A 20,563-nucleotide genomic window follows, 5' to 3' on the forward strand; every position below is an offset into this window, starting at 1 on the left:
ACTCCTGTTCATTAAAAAATATAATGAGCATTTCAAATGAATTAAATTTTAGGCGATAATGTTGAATTTCATGAGAACAAAATTTCACAATTGAAAAAACAATAATGTGTAAATTATAGAAATATGATTATAGAAATATGATTACTATATAATTCAGATAAGATTCAGTACTTTGAAATAAAATGCCATAAACCTTACCTCTCCATCGCTTCAACAGATCCTTGTTTGGGCTTTATACGGGGCTTACTTTGGGCCTATGAGTCTTTGGTAGGCTAGTTGACGCTTCTGCTAGATGACAACACTCTTGATTGGTTGCGGGAAAGGTTTGCCATTTTTTATCGAATGTGGGTAAAACCGGACCAAACCGATACCAGCAGTTCGGGTTTCATGGTTTTACTGAAAGTTCAGTAAAGGTTTCGGTTCGCACCGCAATCCAGACCAAAAACTGACACGAAAATTAAATGAGCAAAATATTTATTTTTTTAGTTGGAACTAGGATTCGAACCCCAATCTCCTCCACCTCAGCACAAATACCCTTCAACCAACTCTGCCATAACACTTTTATAAAGATTTTAAATTAAGTTAAATATATCATCATATGAAAATAAATTTAATAAAATTACAGATCCGTGAGGAAACGGTTTCCCACCTTTCTGGCTTCTAAGTGAGAATCTTGTCGTCGCGTGCATTTTGAAGTAAAACATTCGGAAGAAGTCATCAAACTGGTTTACACCACAGGGACGGGCAAATGATATGCATGGAGAAGTGATGCCATTAGTTATAAAATTCAACGTATAGTTCTTAGAAGTTGTCAACTAGTTCAAAAGACCAAGTGTTGGACACATGAGGGACTAGGGCTGAGCAAGCTCCCAATGACCCGATGAATCGGCTATTGATAACAGCTATCACTGCCCGGACGTGTCCACAACCTCTGTTGATAACAGCTAACCCGAAACCAGACTACGATCCTACTCTCACAAGGATAGTGGCTATTCCTCTGTCATAGTAATCCGGCAATCAAGTGAAGAGATCGGTACTAATGTAGGCAATTAAGTTGAATGAACGGAGAGCTATGAGAGTGCCTAACCTGGGTAGGCAGCAGCCTAGGTGAGCGGCGACACGTAGAGTTGTTGGTGCAATAAGTGAGGTATCATAGGTTGTAAGGTTCGACCATCTGTGGAGACACCTTCGAAGTAGAACGAATGAAGCACCCGATTTCAAGAGAAGACCCAATATCACAGACCAGAGAGTCCACTAACCAACAAATAATTCCATGCAAGGTCAAAATGTTGATAATATCTCGACGATATTCGTCGTAATCAGCAGTCGAGAGAGAAGGGATTAAGCACTGTCATCGATGGTTGGCATTCATGATAGTTAGAGTGGTAACCGCCTGAGAAAATGAATCGGGAGTTTGATGATGGGAAACATTTTCTGGCGAAAGAAGAACCCGGCGACAACGATCAGTCGATCTCAACGAAGGTAGATATTTTCAGCTTGGGTGACGGCGAACGATGTTGTCATATATTTTTTGGGGGTTTTATTCGCCGTGACTGATTTTCGGGGCCAGATGTTGTTTCTGTGGAACTCGGCAGTCGGAGGCATTCACAACACTGATTTCTGCAACAATGATTCATTTTTGAGACGAGGCTATGGTGGACGTATAAGGATGAAATCACCAGTTGTTAGTGCGGTGCAATGCCCACGGTACAGACTCAAATAACAAGGAAGAGAAAATGAATAACCCGGCGTTGAGCTATACGATCGAGATGTTTCCAGTTGCAAAATCTTTGGAGAATGAGATCCGTTGGCGGCCATGACGTATTCTTCAACCAAGGCCCTAGCAATGATTCTTCCAGGTAGATCGTTTAACTATAACATACCAGAGGTAACGACTTTCACCTTCTGCTTCCACCATTGAACGATCGTGCAGAAGCTGCTCTCTCATAGCGGGAGGTAGTGGGTCCAAACACATTTCCTCTAATCTCAAAATGCAGTCTGTCCTTCCCCATTAGGGCATACCTCCTTTATATATAAGGATGGTTACCCTGATGGGCCATTAGAGGAATGATCCATAAAGAGACATTCCTCTAATGGACCAAATTATAAAAATCAAAATACAAAATAAAAACAAAGACTAGGCCCAAACAAGTGGCCCATTTACTGTTCTTAAACACAAAGAAATGCATAAATAAACATATTACCAGATCAATCATCAAGCTGCATACTTGAAGGTTGGGTCCTTTGCGTGGCTCGGGCATCACGTCGTGCATGCTATCGAGCTTGAGCAGGAGCTTCCCAATGGTCCTCCATCACATTTTGTGTTGCCGCCACCAGTTGCTGCCACTCTCAATAGTTCTGCCATCAACATCGACATCGTTATATCTCTTGTCACAGCCTATTGTTATCCATCCTTCAAAGTATAAACTTTTGTTTATGAATTTAAGTGGAGAAAAGGTATATCCCATATTTTTTATTTAATTTTATTGATATTTAATGCTGGTAGCATTTCTCATTACATAGGTCCCATCAAATGATACACAAATCGAAAGTAATTTGCCAACTGAAGATGTGAATTCTCACCGTAAGAGAGTTGCACCTGTCTTGAAATACTACATAAAAAGAGTAATGGAGATTATTGATGCAAGCTATGTAAGGCAAAGGAATTGATTGTGAAAAAAGGATAAGACATGCAGCATAATAAGGTTATGGACCCACCTGAAAATTTTCATGTTGTAGTTCAAAGGCAACTTAAGCCTTCATCTAGTCAGAAATCTGTATCAGAATATTTTTACACTACAACAGAATTTAAAGTTAGAACACCAGAGCAAAAAAAAAGCAAAACTATTAGATTTCATCATTAGTACGGATATGCCATTCTCAGTAACTGAACATCCAAATTCAAAAAAATGTGTGAATAATTTGCACAATGTAATTTTAAATTTCCATGTGCCAAGACAATACGACGTGCAGTGGATGAAAGATTTGAAGAAAAGAAATAACAGTTTAAAGAGGAGCTTAGCTGGGTTGATAAAGTCTCAATTACACTAGACACTTGGACTACCACCAACCGCCTAGCTATTTTTGGGATGACAGTTCATTGGATCGATGCGGAATGGAAGCTCCGTGAACGAGTTCTCAATGTAAAGCAATTAATTGGATCACATCAGAGCTCATACTTGGTAGAGATATTGCACTTAGTTTTGAAATACTACAATTTGAATCACAAGGTAATTGATGTTGTATTAGCTTTTTCCTCTTAATCACTAAATACTTAACAATATTTTCCTCCTTTCATAGGTATTTGCCAACACAACTGATAACGCTAGTAAAAATACTACAATGGTTGCAACCTTAGAAAGGCAATTGAAGGATACTGGCTCCAAGTTCAACAAGCAACACCATGCACCATGTATGGCCCATGATTTAAACTTACCTATGCAGCGAGGCTTGAAGGAACTAGGTATTTAATTGTAATAAAACTTTTATTTCATTGATTTTTTTAAAAGTTATTCTTTTAAAATGTGTAAAAGTAATTTTTTATTGATATGTAGGTTGCAAAAATATAATTGAAGAGGGTACTGAGAAACATAAAATTACAATTGAAGAAAACATTCCAAGATCATTCAAAGATATTCTCTATAGACTTTGAAAACTAGTCATTACAATTGGAGCTTCACCACAACGACTTCACCACTACCAAAATATATGTGAGAAATAGGCCATGGAAAACTGTAATTTTCTCATTGAAGATGTCCCTACAAGGTGGAACTCAACATATGATATGATTGAAGCAGCTTGGGAGAAAAGAAGAGTATTAGAGAAGATGGCAAGTGACTATCTCAACACGAACAAAGTGAACTTTTCCATCACTGATGAAGAGTGGGATCTTATAAAGCTTTTCTCAGGTGAACTTCAAGCTTTTCATGATATAACTAAAGTAATTTGAAAGTCCAAGTCTGTTACATCATCAAAAGATTTATGAGCTTATGAATTTCTATCAAGAAAATTGCAAGCATCAATTAAAGGTCTAGACAACCCTTTTAAAAGTGAAGTAAGGGTACCCCTAAGCTTTGAACAATCAAGGTCACTTAAAAGTGCATATGTTTCCATGAAGGATATATTATTAGAGTATGAGGTTCTCACAAAGACTAAGCCAATGTTGTATATTGCCACAATGCTCAACCAAAAATGAAGTTTGTATTTATTCCAGTAAGTTAGGAGAATTCTATCATTCAGTATGTACTTAGGTTGCTTGAAACTACTTTGTTCACTTCAAATCCACATTCAGTTATTGAAGATAGACTGGTTCCAATTGCCAAATGAACAAAGGTAATTACCGCATTGATGGAGACAGAGAAAACAAACTCTACAAATATCTATTAGACATCAAGTGTATGGTTATCTAAGTGAACCTTGCATTGGTTGTGAGGATGATTCATTTGAATGGTGGCATCATATTGGATCTAAAAAATATCCACTTCTTGCTATCCTTGTAAAACAATTCTTATCATTATGTGCATCAAATGCTCCATCAGAGCGTCTTTTGTGCAGGGCAAGAAATTGTGACATTAAAAGAGGAAGATTATCAGCAGAAATAATAACAATTCTTATGACCATGAAATGTTGGGCTCTTGATGACCATATGGATGATGAGGTAATAGAATTTGAAGCAGACGATGACGTAGAAGAACTCAGATGAGTCATATGTTTATTTGTTTAAGGCATTCTTATATTTTTTAAAAATATTATTTTGATTTGTGTCATCTTTGATAAATGGATTTATAGTAGTAAAAATATACACATTTTAGAGTCATTATATGCATCATTTTATTTATATCATCTCTATTTTAGACAAAATTGCTCTCTCTGCATTATTTCTTGAAAATCCTAAATATGGCCAATTTTATTACTAAAATAAATTATTTAGTGCATATAAGCCATTATTATAAAAAAATATTTTGACCTTCAAGATAAAAATATATATAATAGAGGGGTTTTAAGAGTGGTAGATCAGGGACAAGTCGGCAGCCCTCAAGCCGACTACCAATCCGACTACCAAGCCGGCTAGTGCAATGCGCCGAAGCCGGCCAAGCTGCCAGCAAAGCCAGTCGCACAAGGAGCCCAGAGCAGACCCACAACGAAACCACCAGACAGGCCCACGCAGACAATCAGTGAAGATGTGGATGCCCATTCAAGAGGTAGTGTATTTCAGTTCATTATGGAAACTTTAACGGGCTTTATATAGCACTTTATCTTTTTACTCATCACCATATGGTATTAAAAACCCACTAGCTTTTCCACTCGCGCATTGGGCTGGCTGATAAGTAACAAAGGGATCGCGTCCCAACGGGCCACGATCTGATGAAATTATAAAACAAACAATGATTGGGCTTCAATCCAACCTGACCCTAAGCCCATATCATTTTGGGTCATTTTAAGTAAACGCCTACGATGTGGGTATCCCGCTAGATTAGGGGATCTGTCCCACCTTCAACGTTAGCGATCTGGTCTGGTACCATCCTATGCCACCAATCATTGAGCCTCATAGCCCCTCGAGCCTTAGTAGTGGAGTGAGCAGGAAAAGCCATCTACCCCCTCCTGGCTTGTCCCTAGAGAGCCATGAGCATGTTGAGTCGGTACTAGAGGAGGTAATTAGCACTACAGGGGAGCGGATGGACTGCAAGTTCCTAGGGCATTAGCATGGTGGACCGTCTTCCGACGACACGAGGATCTTAGAGGCAGAACTTCTTTGGCTACGCCTAGAGCTCGTCCAACCCATTGAAGATATCATTGGCTCTAACTTGTCGGAGCCGAGTTGTTCCCCCCCCCGGGAGGATGATGGAGGACCAACCAATTGATCGCGTCCATATTCATCGCCAGCTCCTACGCGGAACCCAAGCCGATGTGAAGAATTGACAATTCCACTCTCAGGTTTGAAGCGGCATTCGCGTCATCTTTATGTTCTTTTCCTTTTTCTCGTTTCTTGGGATTGTCGGGAGGTCCCTCATGCTTCCCCCTCGTATGTATTTGTTATGTACCTGTTCTAAGTGTGCCTTTTAGGGGGAGAGAAGAGGAGTCCACATAAACTCTTATTTTCCCCTAAAAAACTCCTTTTAGGGGAGCCCAATAAGCTCCCTCTTAAAAAGGGGCCCATTAGCCTTCCCCTCCAACTGCCCCTACTTGATTATAAGTAGTGGGAGAAGGGTGAACGTGGAGGCAGGCCTTGTTTTTTGAACCAGTTGTGGAATTGTCAATTTTCTTTTGGAAAAAAAGTCATAAGTTATTATTTTACGGTTCTAGAAGAAGATCGTGTGATATTCTTGGGTTATCTTCCCGTAGTCCTCTGGATCCATGCTATTGTTCTCACTGAGATCTTGTTAGAAGTAGAAGTCATGGAATAAGATTGTCTTGTCATTTGATTCTCCATGTCTGAGTGCTAGCGACTCTTTCTCTAGTATGGACGACATCTCCAAAATCAGGACAAGTTCTTCGCAACTATCTAAAGGAAGCAAAAGTAATTGTCGCCAAACCAGACTAACGCCGACGTCCCCATACCTCATGCCATCTCTGACGAAGAACTGCCCGGAGTTGCTGTTTTTTTCTTTTCCTCCCAATTGTGTTCCGATATCGTCGTTCTATTGCAGTCAAACTTGCCCGGTCGACATTTGCCTGAGGAACTGTCATCCGTAGATCTGCACCAACGCTATTTTATTTAACAACCCCTGTTATATCCAAGTTTCATATGACGTCGTGCCTAGACTTATCCAAGACCGAGCCACGGGAATCTGTCAGATTTCGGCGACTCGGTACACCTATGATGTTGAAATTACGCCCTATTGCTGAAACCTGATCGTGGACTTTCCTCCGTCGCTGATTGAATCCATCGTATGTGCAATCTCGCTGAAGAAGAATAGATACTATCCTATTCAGACTCCAACGATTCGGTGCTCTCGCAGTGTTGAAATGTCACTCTATCGCTGCAACCCGATCGTGGACTTTTCTTCTCTTCTTATTATTATATCAAACTCGGAGGCCACCCATTCAAAACAATTTCAAATCTTATGCTCTTGGAGGCTCTAGACTCGACTTATTACCAGTCAGACCACGTTGACTCCGTTGATCATGTCTGATTGCTTATTTGGATTTAAGACGACTCTATATTATCTGCTTGGAGGCAGACCTTACTAGGTGATTACCAGAAGGTGGTTACTATTGGTATTCTTGTTCTATTATGATTGGGTCGCGTACAAGGATAATGGTTAAGGATTGTGCATCTCATTGCGAGCCCACTATTTGATCCGACGACGCTTGGAAGTCGTCAACAATCATTACATACTTGACACCGAGAACGTCCCCACCCTAGTCGTTTACCACAGTTCGTAGTGGTATTCTCGTCGTCATTGGATTCCAGGCCAAAATGCAGGACCACAGGGTCGAGAACCTCTCTCGACCCTTTAAAGGAGAGTTTTGGCATCTAAATTGCTATCCCTCATCGCAGGAAAGAAGGGGACGGTGGAAGACTATTGAAGGTGACCTAGGACCTTGTGGAGGTGCCGTGACATGTCTCGACAGCTTAAAGAACTCTCGAGAAGATCACCGAGGTCAAAGAATTATTGAGTCGCACCCAGACGGAGGAGGAGAGCTGGGACCAGCGCCGCCACCTTCAAATCAGGGCATTCGGTGAGATCTGAGCATCATAGATAGATCCCCCAACACATCATCTTTATTATTACCAGAAAATTCACCAAACATTTCAAAGCATAGTGCATTTTTGATAAAATTTCATTCATCGCTTTTTTTGGCATTCCGACGAACTCCTAGCGTGTTCGAGGAACACATGAATTTATATAAGTTTCTCATTATCTACCTTATAAAATCAACGTATATAAACTTACTTTGACCTCTCAGAGGCATTCGGTTGACTACCTCCCAGGTTTCAACGGAATTACCTCTATTATTTTCTATTTTCTAATTTTAAAAAATATAGATATAAACACATCTATGTAACATGATCTTTCGGGCATTCTGTCGAACACCTCATGAACAATCGTTCTTTACACTGGTTTCTACAATAAAAAATATATGTATATAATATATAAAACAGATAAAAAGTATATAAACCTAGATATCTTCCGTAATTTGACCTACTCTCAAGCATTTGGTCAAACACCTCTCGGGTGTTCGACTAAATCAACTATTACCTCTAAAAATTGACCCTAAAAATCTATAAAATATATAATGAAAATATAAATACATGTATATATATATATATATATCACTATATAGTTGCTTCTAAATCTCTCTTTTAACTCACTTAATGATAATATTCATCTTTACAATTCTTACTAGCATTAAGGCTTGCTCTTAAATTTCTTCCATTTTCTTATTACTATCCTTTCACTTAAGCTTTTCCAAACTGAACCAGAAATTCAATTATAATACCTACAGATTCTCCTAACATTTCCAAACAGTTCTTTAAATGAGTAAATAAACTTTATACTTCATTAATCTTCTTACTCTTTCTAGTCTTACAAAGAAACATATAATATCATCTGAGATTCTCTTCTATCTATTCACCTATTATTCTCTGTACTCCATCCACTTATTTCTTCCTAAACTTTCCACCCTTGTTTTTACTGCTATTGCTTATTAACTAGTAGCCCAATTATTAAATACATCTCTAAAGGCCAGACCCTTAGAGTACAACCTTTCTCTACTATACAGTTCAAGAAGCTTTATACTTTTATGAATTTTATTTGATAGTAGGTAAATTAAATTCACAACGACGTTTGAAATTTATTACCCAATTTTCCTTAGTCAATCTTACTCCTATATTATGAAGCTTTTGTATGATTTCTACAGGTTGAGAAGATAGATCATGATGCATGGTTCGAAGCGATGTAATGTCACATTGGAGTCAAAGCAAGAAAAGTTTGGAGCAAGCAAATATAAGGAGCCATGTGTTGTAGGATCTCTTAGAAAAACTTATCTTTCTATAGTACTTTTTTCCTTGTGAAGTTTTGAAATAGAAAACTATTACATGAAACTTCTTTGATCATGTGGTGAATCAATAGTGAAAATATTTTTAGTTACATTCTAAAATTGATTGATCCACTTTTAATTAATCATTTTACCTAAGTTTTGATTTTAATTTTAACTTTGATCTTGATTTTCACTTGGTATTCATGACCGAACTATAAGTTTTACCGAACCAAACCAATCTTCGACCGAACCGACACCATACCGAAGTTTAGGTTTTTGCAAAGACTGGTACTAAGACCGACACCATCATTCCCTAGCTACAGGTGTGCTTGAGCATCGTGTATTCGCTCGCCCATGGCTGACTCAGGAGCTGCTGCACTTTCACTCAGCATTACTGCCCACCTAAGTCAATTTTTTATTTATTAATTTTCTATGTGTTTCTTTATCTTTCCCCCTTTTATTTCCTTCTTCAACTTTAAGTTCTTCCCTATAAAATTTTAGACTGAGATACTAAAGGGAGACTTGATCTCATTAAAACTAAAAATGTTTTAGATATATTTTACTAAAAAAATATACATAGGCTTGTAAAATATTTAAAAAATGACATTAATAATGCATCGTTTTATCACTTGCCCTATTTAGTGCATGAAATGATTTTTTAAAAAAATTTATAGATAATAAACATAAAATTACCACAAAATGACTTTAAAATGTGTATGATTGCATGTCATATTTTGGGTTTATCATCCAGCATAGACGTGCTGCCTCTATGCCGCTGCGCTGCCCCTGCGTTGCTACACCACCTCAATGCCTCCATGTCGCCACGCTGCCTCAATGTCACTACTTTATCCTGCACCTTCCCTGTCCCACGCTGGTGTGCCACCTTTGCATCGCCATGTTGCCCCACGTTGTTGCACCACCTCTAAGCTGTCGTACTACCTCCATGTTGTCGTGTCATCCTCACGACGCTGCGCTACTTCTATGTTGCATGCACTAAAATTGTCGCACCACCTGCGCCGCTCTGCTATCAACTGCACTAGGGTGCTGCCGCTGCACACTGCCACTGCCACTGCCATGTTGTGCCACCACCTCGCCACGCCACTGCCATGTCATGCCACCATTTTTGTCACGTCGCGCCACCATTATGTCGCGCCGTGCCATCGCTATGTCCTACCTTCGCGCCTCTTCTATGCCTTGCCGCCACTACCATTGCTGCACTGCTACCACCATGCTGCATTGTGTCAACCACTCTAATACCCATGTCATCGTCTACGCCATCAACATCAGCTCTGCTTGTGCCAGGCGCGCTCTTGATGCACGCCGTCCACATCACAGACAGGTTGCCCATCGCCTCCCATTATTGCTGACACAAACGATAGGGTAGAGACTAATCTGGTATGCTCAAACCTCTCCCCATTTACGAGACATTATTTCTTTCAGTACCTCCTGATCACGTCTCCAACGCTAGGGTTATGATAGGTATAGATAGGATTAATATACTAAGGGATAGAATGTATATCGGTACGTTCCTGGTTGGATCCGTCAAGGACGTGCACTCTAGCTCTAGTAGTCATGCTCTGGCCTTCAGTCTTCAACCTGATGTCCAGGTCATTAGGAGCCTACTAGCATACCTAGGACCCTCTTACCGTGATTTATTGGTTGCCAGTGTCTTTTCGACGTCGAGCGTATACTTCTCATTGAATTTTAGCATTGCATGAGCATTTATTTCCACTTGCATTTTGTTGCCCAATTGACGTTGGAACAAATGATCAATCCCATCCTCTGGTTTTGCATCAGTAAACCCCCAAAGTATGGTTAAAATGACAAAATTGATTGAATATTAGCGCATGTTGTCATAGGGCATTGATGTAATTCCTTATGAGGACTTGAAACTATTCTATGGAATCTGAAGATCAGAATACTTTAATAAGCGATGCAATAATCCTTTCACCATTTCATGAAACAACTTCATATGTATACATGTCACATCAAACAATCATGTTATTTTCTCTTGAAGAATGCATTAACGAGACACCTTGAAAAGGTGAATAGAAGTTTCAATGTGAGAATTCATCATTGCAGGGGAGATGCAACAACTAGAACAACAAAATACAATCAAAGATGCATGTGAAACACTTCAATTGAAACTCTCCTACTACATAATGCAAGTAGTCATTAACTGATCTTTAATCGCGGGACATCTAAAACTTTATTGAAGATGTCAATAATTCACAGCAGTGCTCAAAGATCTCTTATCACATTTATGTGTGAATTCTTGGAATCGCCCAAGGTTGATGACAATGAAAAAGCTTGCATCAATAGAGATACAAGTGTTGAGCAGCCAGACCTCGTCACAGAATTTTTTGTGCCGATATCCAAGGTTGGCACTTGCTGAAAAACATGCCATTTAAGAAATTCTATATAAAAACCTATTTTCGTTTACTAGAGGGTTACACTTAATCCACATTTTTTTAATGGCAAAATACACGGCGTGGGGTACATCCAACCCTGTGATTGTGCCTATAGACTGATCCAACCGTGCCCTGGATGCCACCCAAGGTGATTTTATATATGAAGTGGATTATTTATCAGCATTTTTAGGTGTAGAACAAGCATAAATATCCCAATTACACTCGAATCCTACTCGTCCACGCCATGTGCAGAAAAAGAAAAAGGTACATGAGTGATACATGGCAAGTGCTTGAAGAAGGGGCTCTTTTTGACGTCTCGCCTGGTTCACCCGCAATAGTGATGATGCATAGTGGGACATCTGTCAAGCAGGAGGGCGAGTGCTCCACCTCTAGTGCTCAATGCAATACGCCAATCGCAGGGTCCATCGTTTGACAGAGTGCGATATGTGCGGAGAGCCCGCTAGCCGAGGAGCTCAACGCGGTGGCAACCGAGAGCTTCGGAGGGAGTTCCTGCCTAGGGGAGTAAATAGTAGAAGGGGCTTGAGTGCATATCGCATGGTTGGCAAGGGCATCCGCAGTTTGGTTGCCCTCACGCAACTGGTGTCGGATGCTAATCAAGTGGGGACGGCATCGTATGATGTCTTGCCATACTTGTTGTAGCCGCCATTAAGAGCAGGTACCTGCACGGAGTATGTTTACTAACAACTGTGAGTCCGATTCTACGACGACATTGTGAAGATTTCGTGCCGCGCAAAGGAGCAAACCATCATGAATCACCATAGCCTCGGTTGTAACATTAGTTTGTATACCATAAAAGGATGAAAAGGCAAAGAGAATACTCCATGTCTGGTCACGAAGGATACCGCCCCTTCATGTGAGTCTCGGGTTCCCTTTGGCCACACTATCGACATTCAACTTGAGGATGCCAATTGGCAGTGGGTGCCAACGGACATGCTGTAGCCGAATGGTGATGGGGGCGAGGTTCACATATATGCCCCAAGTGCGAAGAAGATCCATGTGAGGGTTGAGCTGTGGGCGAGGGTGGAATAAAATGTTGAGTGTGTCGTATCTACTGCTAGACTCGTCGCATGATATCGAGTGCTCACATAGGTCTCCCTACAAAGTGAGAAAATTTTCTCTCTTTCCAAATCTCCCATAGTAAGTAAGCTATGGTGACGTGAAGGAATGGGCTTCACTTAGAGTCTGTTGGCAAGAGAAAAATCTTGCTAAAACACTCTAACAATGTTAGAGTAGAAGGGGTACGTAGTAGTGGTTGCAAATGATGTGTAATTTGGCTCCAACAGTTTAGGGTTGTCTCACTATGGAAGAAAAGGTGCTCCATAGTCTTAGCTTGGGGAGATGCGGGACAACACTAACAACGCAAACTGGGGGAGTGACCGATATGAGTCACCTGATCATCTGTTGGAAGGCCACGATGCATGAGTCTCCAAAGGAAGAAGGAGACTCGAGTGATGATCGTTGGATGCCAGATACGACAACCCTAGTGTGGCATGGGAAATTTCTCGCGGAAATGCTCCCAAGAGGATTGGTAGGAGAAGGACCCATCGAGGGTAAGCGTCCAAATAGGACAATCGTGAGTGGCCCTAATGAGATTACTCCGGGCCTTGGATAACATGTCAAAGGGGAGCCATGTTGTTCCCAAAGGTGGCACGTGTTGCCCGTGAGCAGCTGTGCCACGGTCAATCATGGTTGATGCATTGCAAAGTGGGGCTCGTGTCCTAAAGACTCATCGGCAAGCCATATATCATACCACACACTAATTCCACCCTGACCAACATGCTTACGGGTGACATTGGCTATCTCTAGCTAGTGGCACTATCAAACCTGCCACCTACGAGGGGCTCGGATGTCCAACTGTCTACCATAAGAAATGTGCACACAATCATTCCACAGAGTGTAGGACTATGAGTGATAATGAGTGGACCGCTAGGGTGTGCAGTAGGATGCTCATGAGGACATGTCGAATAAGCTAGTTGCGGTCACCAGAAGATAAAAAATGAAGTTTACATCAGTCTAGTTTCTTTCTTAGCTTGGCCACCAAGGCACAAAATAATGATGTCTAGCCGGTCCAAGAAAGATATGGCATCCCAGATAATCAAAAGGGAGGCATCCTCGCGAGTATTGGGTATTTTGTTGGATAATCTGAGACCCCTTTGCAGTGGTGGATGGACCGACCATAAAGTTGCATTTCGAGGCATTGACAAGCTGGCCAGAAGCCCACTTGTACGCAGTGAGGACACTCATAAGTTCCGAAATGGATTTATTAGATCCATTGAGGAAAAGGATGGCATCATCAACAAATAGAGAGTGCGAGAGGATTGGGCATCCCCTTTTCGTAAAATATGGTTGCACGAAGCCATGTAGCATTAATGTTTTTTCGATTTTGAAGCATTAGCTGCCCACAGAAAATACAAAGTTTATGATGCCCAAATCTAAGCTCTAGGAGGATGCTTTAATGTTGATGTGTGGTGATGATAAAATTCAATAGTATTTTTCCTAAATAATTCAATCTAACTAATTATTTTTTAGCAAAAAAAGAGGAAAGAAGAAGCTTATGTTGTGATGGTGTTGGCTATGCAAATGTCCCTTGATGAAAATACTCTATTTTTTGTCTTAATAAATGTAATACTCCATCTAAATATTTTAATTTTCACTTTTTTATTTGGATTATGTTTGGAGTTCCATGACCAGTATAAATTATGTAATGTTGGTTTCTAAATATTATCATTTTGAAGGAAAATTCTCTACCCGCCCCATATCTCTCAGCCATCTGATATCATCTTTCTCTAGAAGAATTTCCACCTCCGTATATAGATTTCTCTCTCTCTCTCTCTCAATATAATCCATTGTGGCATGAAATACAACTAAAGTTGCAATTTTATTAGGGGAAGAAGGCTGGCCCATAGACCAATAATTAGACAAATTTTTAATATGTTAAGCACTACATATCCCAAAAATAATTCTAACTGTTCTTAATTCTTTTGCTATTAATGAAAAAGGCTTTAAGTTCAAGTATTTTTTGAGATAATGCAACAAAGAGCAATGCTTGAGAGGAACTGCAGCCTTGTTCACAAGAAATGGATGTCATATATGTTGTCATTTATTTTTGGTTTTAAAAATTTTAAACGCATTTATTTCATTTAAATTAGGGCCTTATTATTCCCAATACACCAACGATATTTCAAATGTAATTAAATGAAACATAGGAAAACTTATTAACTTAAGAAGTTAACAAAAATTAATGAAATATCTTTGTGATGACCTCAAACTGAACAAGAGTTAGTGATAACAATGTGGTTGGTCTATTTGGTGGAGATATGCAAGGTTTATAAACTATTTTGTTGCAATTCATCACCTACAAGTGGACATGTTGGATGAGCCTTTTAGCTATCTTGGTGACAAGCAACGGCTCAAAGCCATTTCAGTTTTTGCACTCCTCTCACTGATAAAAAAGATTCTTCTGATTCCATTGGATAATAGATAATTATGTTTATTTTATAATACATTATTATGTTTATTTATCTTCACTTATGTTATAATTTTGGATCAGGACATCAGAGATAGCTAAAAGGCTCATCCAACCTTTCTAAGTGACTAGAAGTTTTTTAGTAACTATTTTAACGGAGATCCCTTCATTTACACTAGAGATGCATCATAGATATGACAATCTCTAAATAGTCCCGACTCTTTATTTTTAATGATGGGTTATAAATTCTTTAACAAAGTGTGGATATGTTGTGACAATATATTAGAGAATGTTTGTTTCTATCTTTTATGGGTGTTTTTATATATGAAGTACTAGTATTAGAGGCTACTGAATTTTTGAGTAGGAAGTGTACCTATACTACACTATGACATCCATAAATCCTTTAAAAAAATATTTTTGAGACACAAAAAATATATTTTTATAGAGAAAAGAAAGTATTCCAAAGTGATAACGTGAACTGTCACTATTATGTTAATAAAATAACTAATCAGTTTTCTCCATGCATGCTAGTACTTCTTCATGTGTGTACATGAGAGAAATATATTTAATTGCATACATGAATTACATGACTTGGAGGGAGATTTGCCAAGCTACTTTGATCTTAATCTCACTCATTTGTATTTTACATGGTATAATTGATGCCAGACATCGTCAGGGACGTCGTCTGGTCGGGTATCAAGATGATGCTCGGATACCTAGATGATGTCGTACGTCGTTTGTGACATCGTCCGATGGATAAATCCCTAAGGGGATGTGACTACGTGATGCGATGAACCATAGGCGGATGTACGTGCAGGCCTCGACTCGTGGGGTTCGCCTAGTTCCAAGCTCCGGTTGGGTGACCGGTGACTGATGACGGTGACGGTGACGGTGACCTTCTGACCATCATCGGAGTGACGACAATGCCTACGGTGCCAAAAGAAATATCTGCGTCGGTGCTCACACGTAATGGACGGGCTCGACCCGTACCTCAGAATTCACTCGGGACGTAGTTTTCTTGATGTATAAACTCTCACCTAATTCTAACCTGAGCGCAGCGGAGTGCAGCCAAAAATATACTAAAAGACATAATATAACTGACGAGCGAGGGAAATGGCATACCTCATTGGTGGTAGCATCCATCGTCGGCGTCTTCATCGGTGCAAAGACCGGGGCGGGCAGGTGCAATAGAGGCGTGCCAAGGACAAGCACGGTTTGCTCAACAGGCAGTAGTGGTGTGGCGTGGGAGTGGGACGGTGCGAAGGCCAAGAGGATGGAGGGGTTGGCCAGGGGACTCTGGCGCAGCGTAAGCGCATGCGCGAGGGGTGAGGGCTGAACATTGGTCGCCAGCACTGCGCAAGATGCACTTGGGCTAATAGCAATGATGAGTTGCGCAGTGTGGTTGTTTGCGTCAGCGGCGGCGTGTGTAACAAGGCTTGGTGCAACACTAAAAGGGCATGGGCATCGCGCTTGTTGCCGTAACACGTGCAGACAAGGACCTCAGCCGAAATAGGATTGTGCTGAACATGTGGGGTTTGAGCACTGGACAGGGAGCTTGACAGTCCCAAGCGGTCAAGTCATGATATTGGAGCGGTGTACAGTTACACCAGCTTGGCAGGTCGCGTCGCGGGTGAGTGGGAACTCGGCAGATGGTGCGGTCAAAGCAGTTTGTCACCGAGTTGAGACCGTCATTCCTTTTGTGAGCTGGATTAGGGGGGCTGCAATCATAAGCGCAGGCGCACGTGATCGGTCAGCAATTTGCATCGACTAGGTGCGATCATGGCAATGCCATGCAACACGGCAGCGCCGTGCAACTCGGCCAACTGAACGGCGCGCACCTTCATGATCAGCGAGTTGCAAATCCCCACGCACCGGATGGGAAGGAAATACGATACGCGAGTGAGAGTCTACTCGCGCGCGACGATCTGCCGACCACGGGTTGACATAGCGATGCCACACCAGAGTGGGAACCAGTCACGGTAGGGCACAGGTGTACCCGTAGCACGAAATAGCTCAACGGTAGTGCACAAGTACGGACGTGGCCGAACTGCCATCCAGTGTATGCAAGCTGACGACGAGGTGGTGTGAGCAATCAAAATCATGGCAGATCCACTGGTGTTTCCCTTCCTCTCCTTCCTCCTCCCCTCTTCTCCTTTCTTCTTCCTCTCGTAAGACCAGAAATACTTAGACCTGAACTGGTCTAAGGATTTAGGGCTCCATCGTGTCCCCTTTTATAGGGGCACGATGGCCCTTACTAAGGGCAGGGGAACCCTTAGTAAGGGCACAAGTGCCCTTACTAGGGGGGTGGGGTCTTATGCATAGGATCCCCCCATTTAACAAAATAAAAGGAAACATATTGACGAGTACGTTGACGACACGGGATGACACAACATGCGAAGATATGAATACGTATGCGACAAGATGAGTACCGACACGTTGAGAGCAAAAACACAAACACGAATAAATGACGAAGGCCACACAAAATCAAAACTCGAGAAAGATACGGATGTGCTTTCACTGGGTATACTTGAACCCGGATGTTTCCTCTTCGCCTCGGCGTGCCGGTCCAGCTGGACGTGAACCGGCGGGCTGTCGATGATGATGATGGCGGCTCTGATGATGTCTCCGATGGAGCAAGCTGGTGCGCTCCATCAATAATTTATCCATTTGAGAATATACAAAGTGTAGATATATAATAGGTGAAATATTTCCTGAGAGAAAAATCAGGATGTTAGTGATATCAAAAGATGATAGAGATGAGAATCCCTTTTAATCAAATTTAACCCCTTACTTATCTTATTATGTCCTGAAAATTATTATCCTAAGGATTTCTAGTCAATGCACCGGAGCTTTAATTAGTTATCACCTGTAATTTATTTTTAAAACTCTGAAAATAAATGTCCCAAATCATCAATTATTTTGCACTCACCATCTTCATAAATTTTGAAACACCATGATCCTTCTACTGATGGACTGTCCTAGAGGTTGGATCTCCCTCATATGCTTCTCCATCCAAAGAATTATTTACCTTCCATGGTTTCAATTTTGGAAACCCATAAATCTGTTGAAAATGGATGTGGCATTCAAGCCAATATCATTTTATATATCTCATGTAATAGTCATTGATATAACATATTCATTATAATGCATGTGTGATGCTTATTATTATACATTCAATAACAAAGTGAGTTATGATGATATTATTTTAAAATGATTTTTGGTCTTTAAATATTCCTATTCTAAAGATATTCAAGACTGACCTCAAATAAATGGAAGGAATATCATAGTCTAGTCGTACCCATATGATGAGTATTGAAGATCATGTATCCATTAGGGTGGAGACACTAATAACATATATTGGCTAAATTTAACAATAAAATTAGGTTGATTCATCCCATAACTATGTAAGTGGTCCTTAGACTTGTGGCACAAAAGGTACCTTATGGATGGTAGATCAAATTTTGAGTTGGATTTGTGAGTCTCTAACCATGAGATTACGAAACGTCATAGCTCAGATGAACCAACAAGTCCATGAAGGTAATAATGTGGTCAAGATGGAATAGTTTGCCATCAATTTAAGCCTAGATTAACTCAAGGAAGCTTTAATTAAATCCCTAGCCAGAGTAGTGTACCATAGCAAATGTTCAATGTTTCACTATACGTCATTACTTACCAGATAGCTTAGGGTTTTTTTATCAACCATACCCTAATTTATGCTTGATTCATGTGTGGATGAAGGATCCTTTGTAGCTTAGCACCCCATGAGCTTGCAACTCATTCAATTAATTAAATTAACCTGATCCTTGATTAACTAGATTATATGTTGATATAGCTAATTAATATGGTTTGCAATTAAAGATTATTTGACCATTCAAATTACTAATTAGACTAGTTAATGGCCATTAAGGGACATGCATAATGTTTAGGCATTGTTAAATTGGAAAACCATACTTTGAGGTCAATAAGTCCATTTAAGACCCAGATGTGTGCAAAAATATTTATCGACTTTTTCTAACTCAGTACACGGGTAAGGGTCCAATCCGCAACGAGCAGATAATGAGACTGAATTAATGGTGGTTAAATATATATTTTGGCATTTTTTTTAGGTTACTTTATATCCCTTGTATTTTTAACCTCTCTTTATAATGAAAAATCAATAAAATGAAGGAAAACTAGTCAAAAATATTGTAAAAATATGAAATAAATATTTTTAATGAATTTTATTAGGTTATAATGATTTATTATGATTTTTAAGAATTTTCTAGAGCAGGAAATAATTAAAATACTACTAGATATCTTTGGCTGCCATTGCTGCTGTAAAGCATGTGGCTAGCTGCCACTCGCACGGTGAAATTTTCAGGTGGCTGCCTTGGCCGGCACACAATTTGCAGGTGGTGGCATGCCTTGGGGTAGTAGAATGGGGCAGCGATGGGTAGTGGACCAAAAATATTGTAACATTTGATACATTAGAACTTTTTAGGATGGTTTGATGCTTTGAAAAGCTTATTGTCTAGGCTATCCAGTAGAACTACCTAGAGAAACAGGTGATAAAATTCAAATCAAACATACCAGGGACCACAAAAATCTCGTTGCCACTTCCCCCAAGTGGTGTTTGAAATCTCTCTCCCACATGAAATCTTGATCAAACTTGAACTCTCTCCAACATTCTTGTTAAACAAGAATGGATTAAATAATTATGAGGCACTGTGTTTCCAACAATCCAAGGTGGGATATAAAGAGAGGAGAGGTGAGTTTAAATAAGAGTGCCCTAACTCTCCCAGGCATTATAAATGCCAGGGGTTTGTAGAGCTAGGATGACTTGATATCCAGCCTAGATCGATGTTTATTCCTTTACATATTTGAGAATAAACCTTTCAAGAGGAAATTGATGGTTAGTTCTACTATTCTTGCCTTTAGTTGACCTGATTTTTAAAAAGAGCTTGAATTGGATAAACCGAAGTCCTGTATTTGAAATAAGGATTTTTGTAAGACTGAACAGTGAGAAAAAATGGATCTATAGAAGCATAGCTCAATGAAATAAGAGTAGATTCAATTCCCTAAGGATCGTGAAATTTATGGATGCAAGACATTTGAATGGCTTTAAGATGCTGACTTGAGGAACCAAGAAGCCACAGATTCGATCTGCGCAAAGGACATGTTTTTTAATATCTCTATGCTTTCCATTTTCAGATCTTTTTTTCATATATATTCCATAATGTGATAAAGATCAAATCGAGTTAATTGAAGCCATGATTACAAACAGAAAATTGTAATAGATTTCCTCGGTATGCCTGTGTTTATTTAACAAGTGTAAACTAAATCATCTTTGATGACATTTTAGGAACTAAGGTGTCACATGGTTGGGTTTTGAAACTTTATCCTTCTGCTCATCATCCCCCTAGCAAAATATTTATAAGGTGCTCCAATCTTCTCAAAAACAAGGCGGACGATTCACGTGGTCATTGGGTGACATGGTATGGATGAGTCAAAGACAATTGATGTGACATCATGATGGTCTAAGTAGATTTGATCAATCTTACAAAACTTCACTGCATTTTTTATTTTCTCCATCTGATTAAATATTGGGATGAAGAAGGGAGAACATGAGCATCATCTTCTTCCTATGAGTTCTTCTTCCCCCCTCTCCTCCTCTCTATCTAGCAAATTTTTCGCTCATTGC

The sequence above is a fragment of the Wolffia australiana genome, chromosome 6, assembly GCF_029677425.1.
Source record: "Wolffia australiana isolate 7733 chromosome 6, ASM2967742v1".
Taxonomy (NCBI): Eukaryota; Viridiplantae; Streptophyta; class Magnoliopsida; order Alismatales; family Araceae; genus Wolffia; species Wolffia australiana.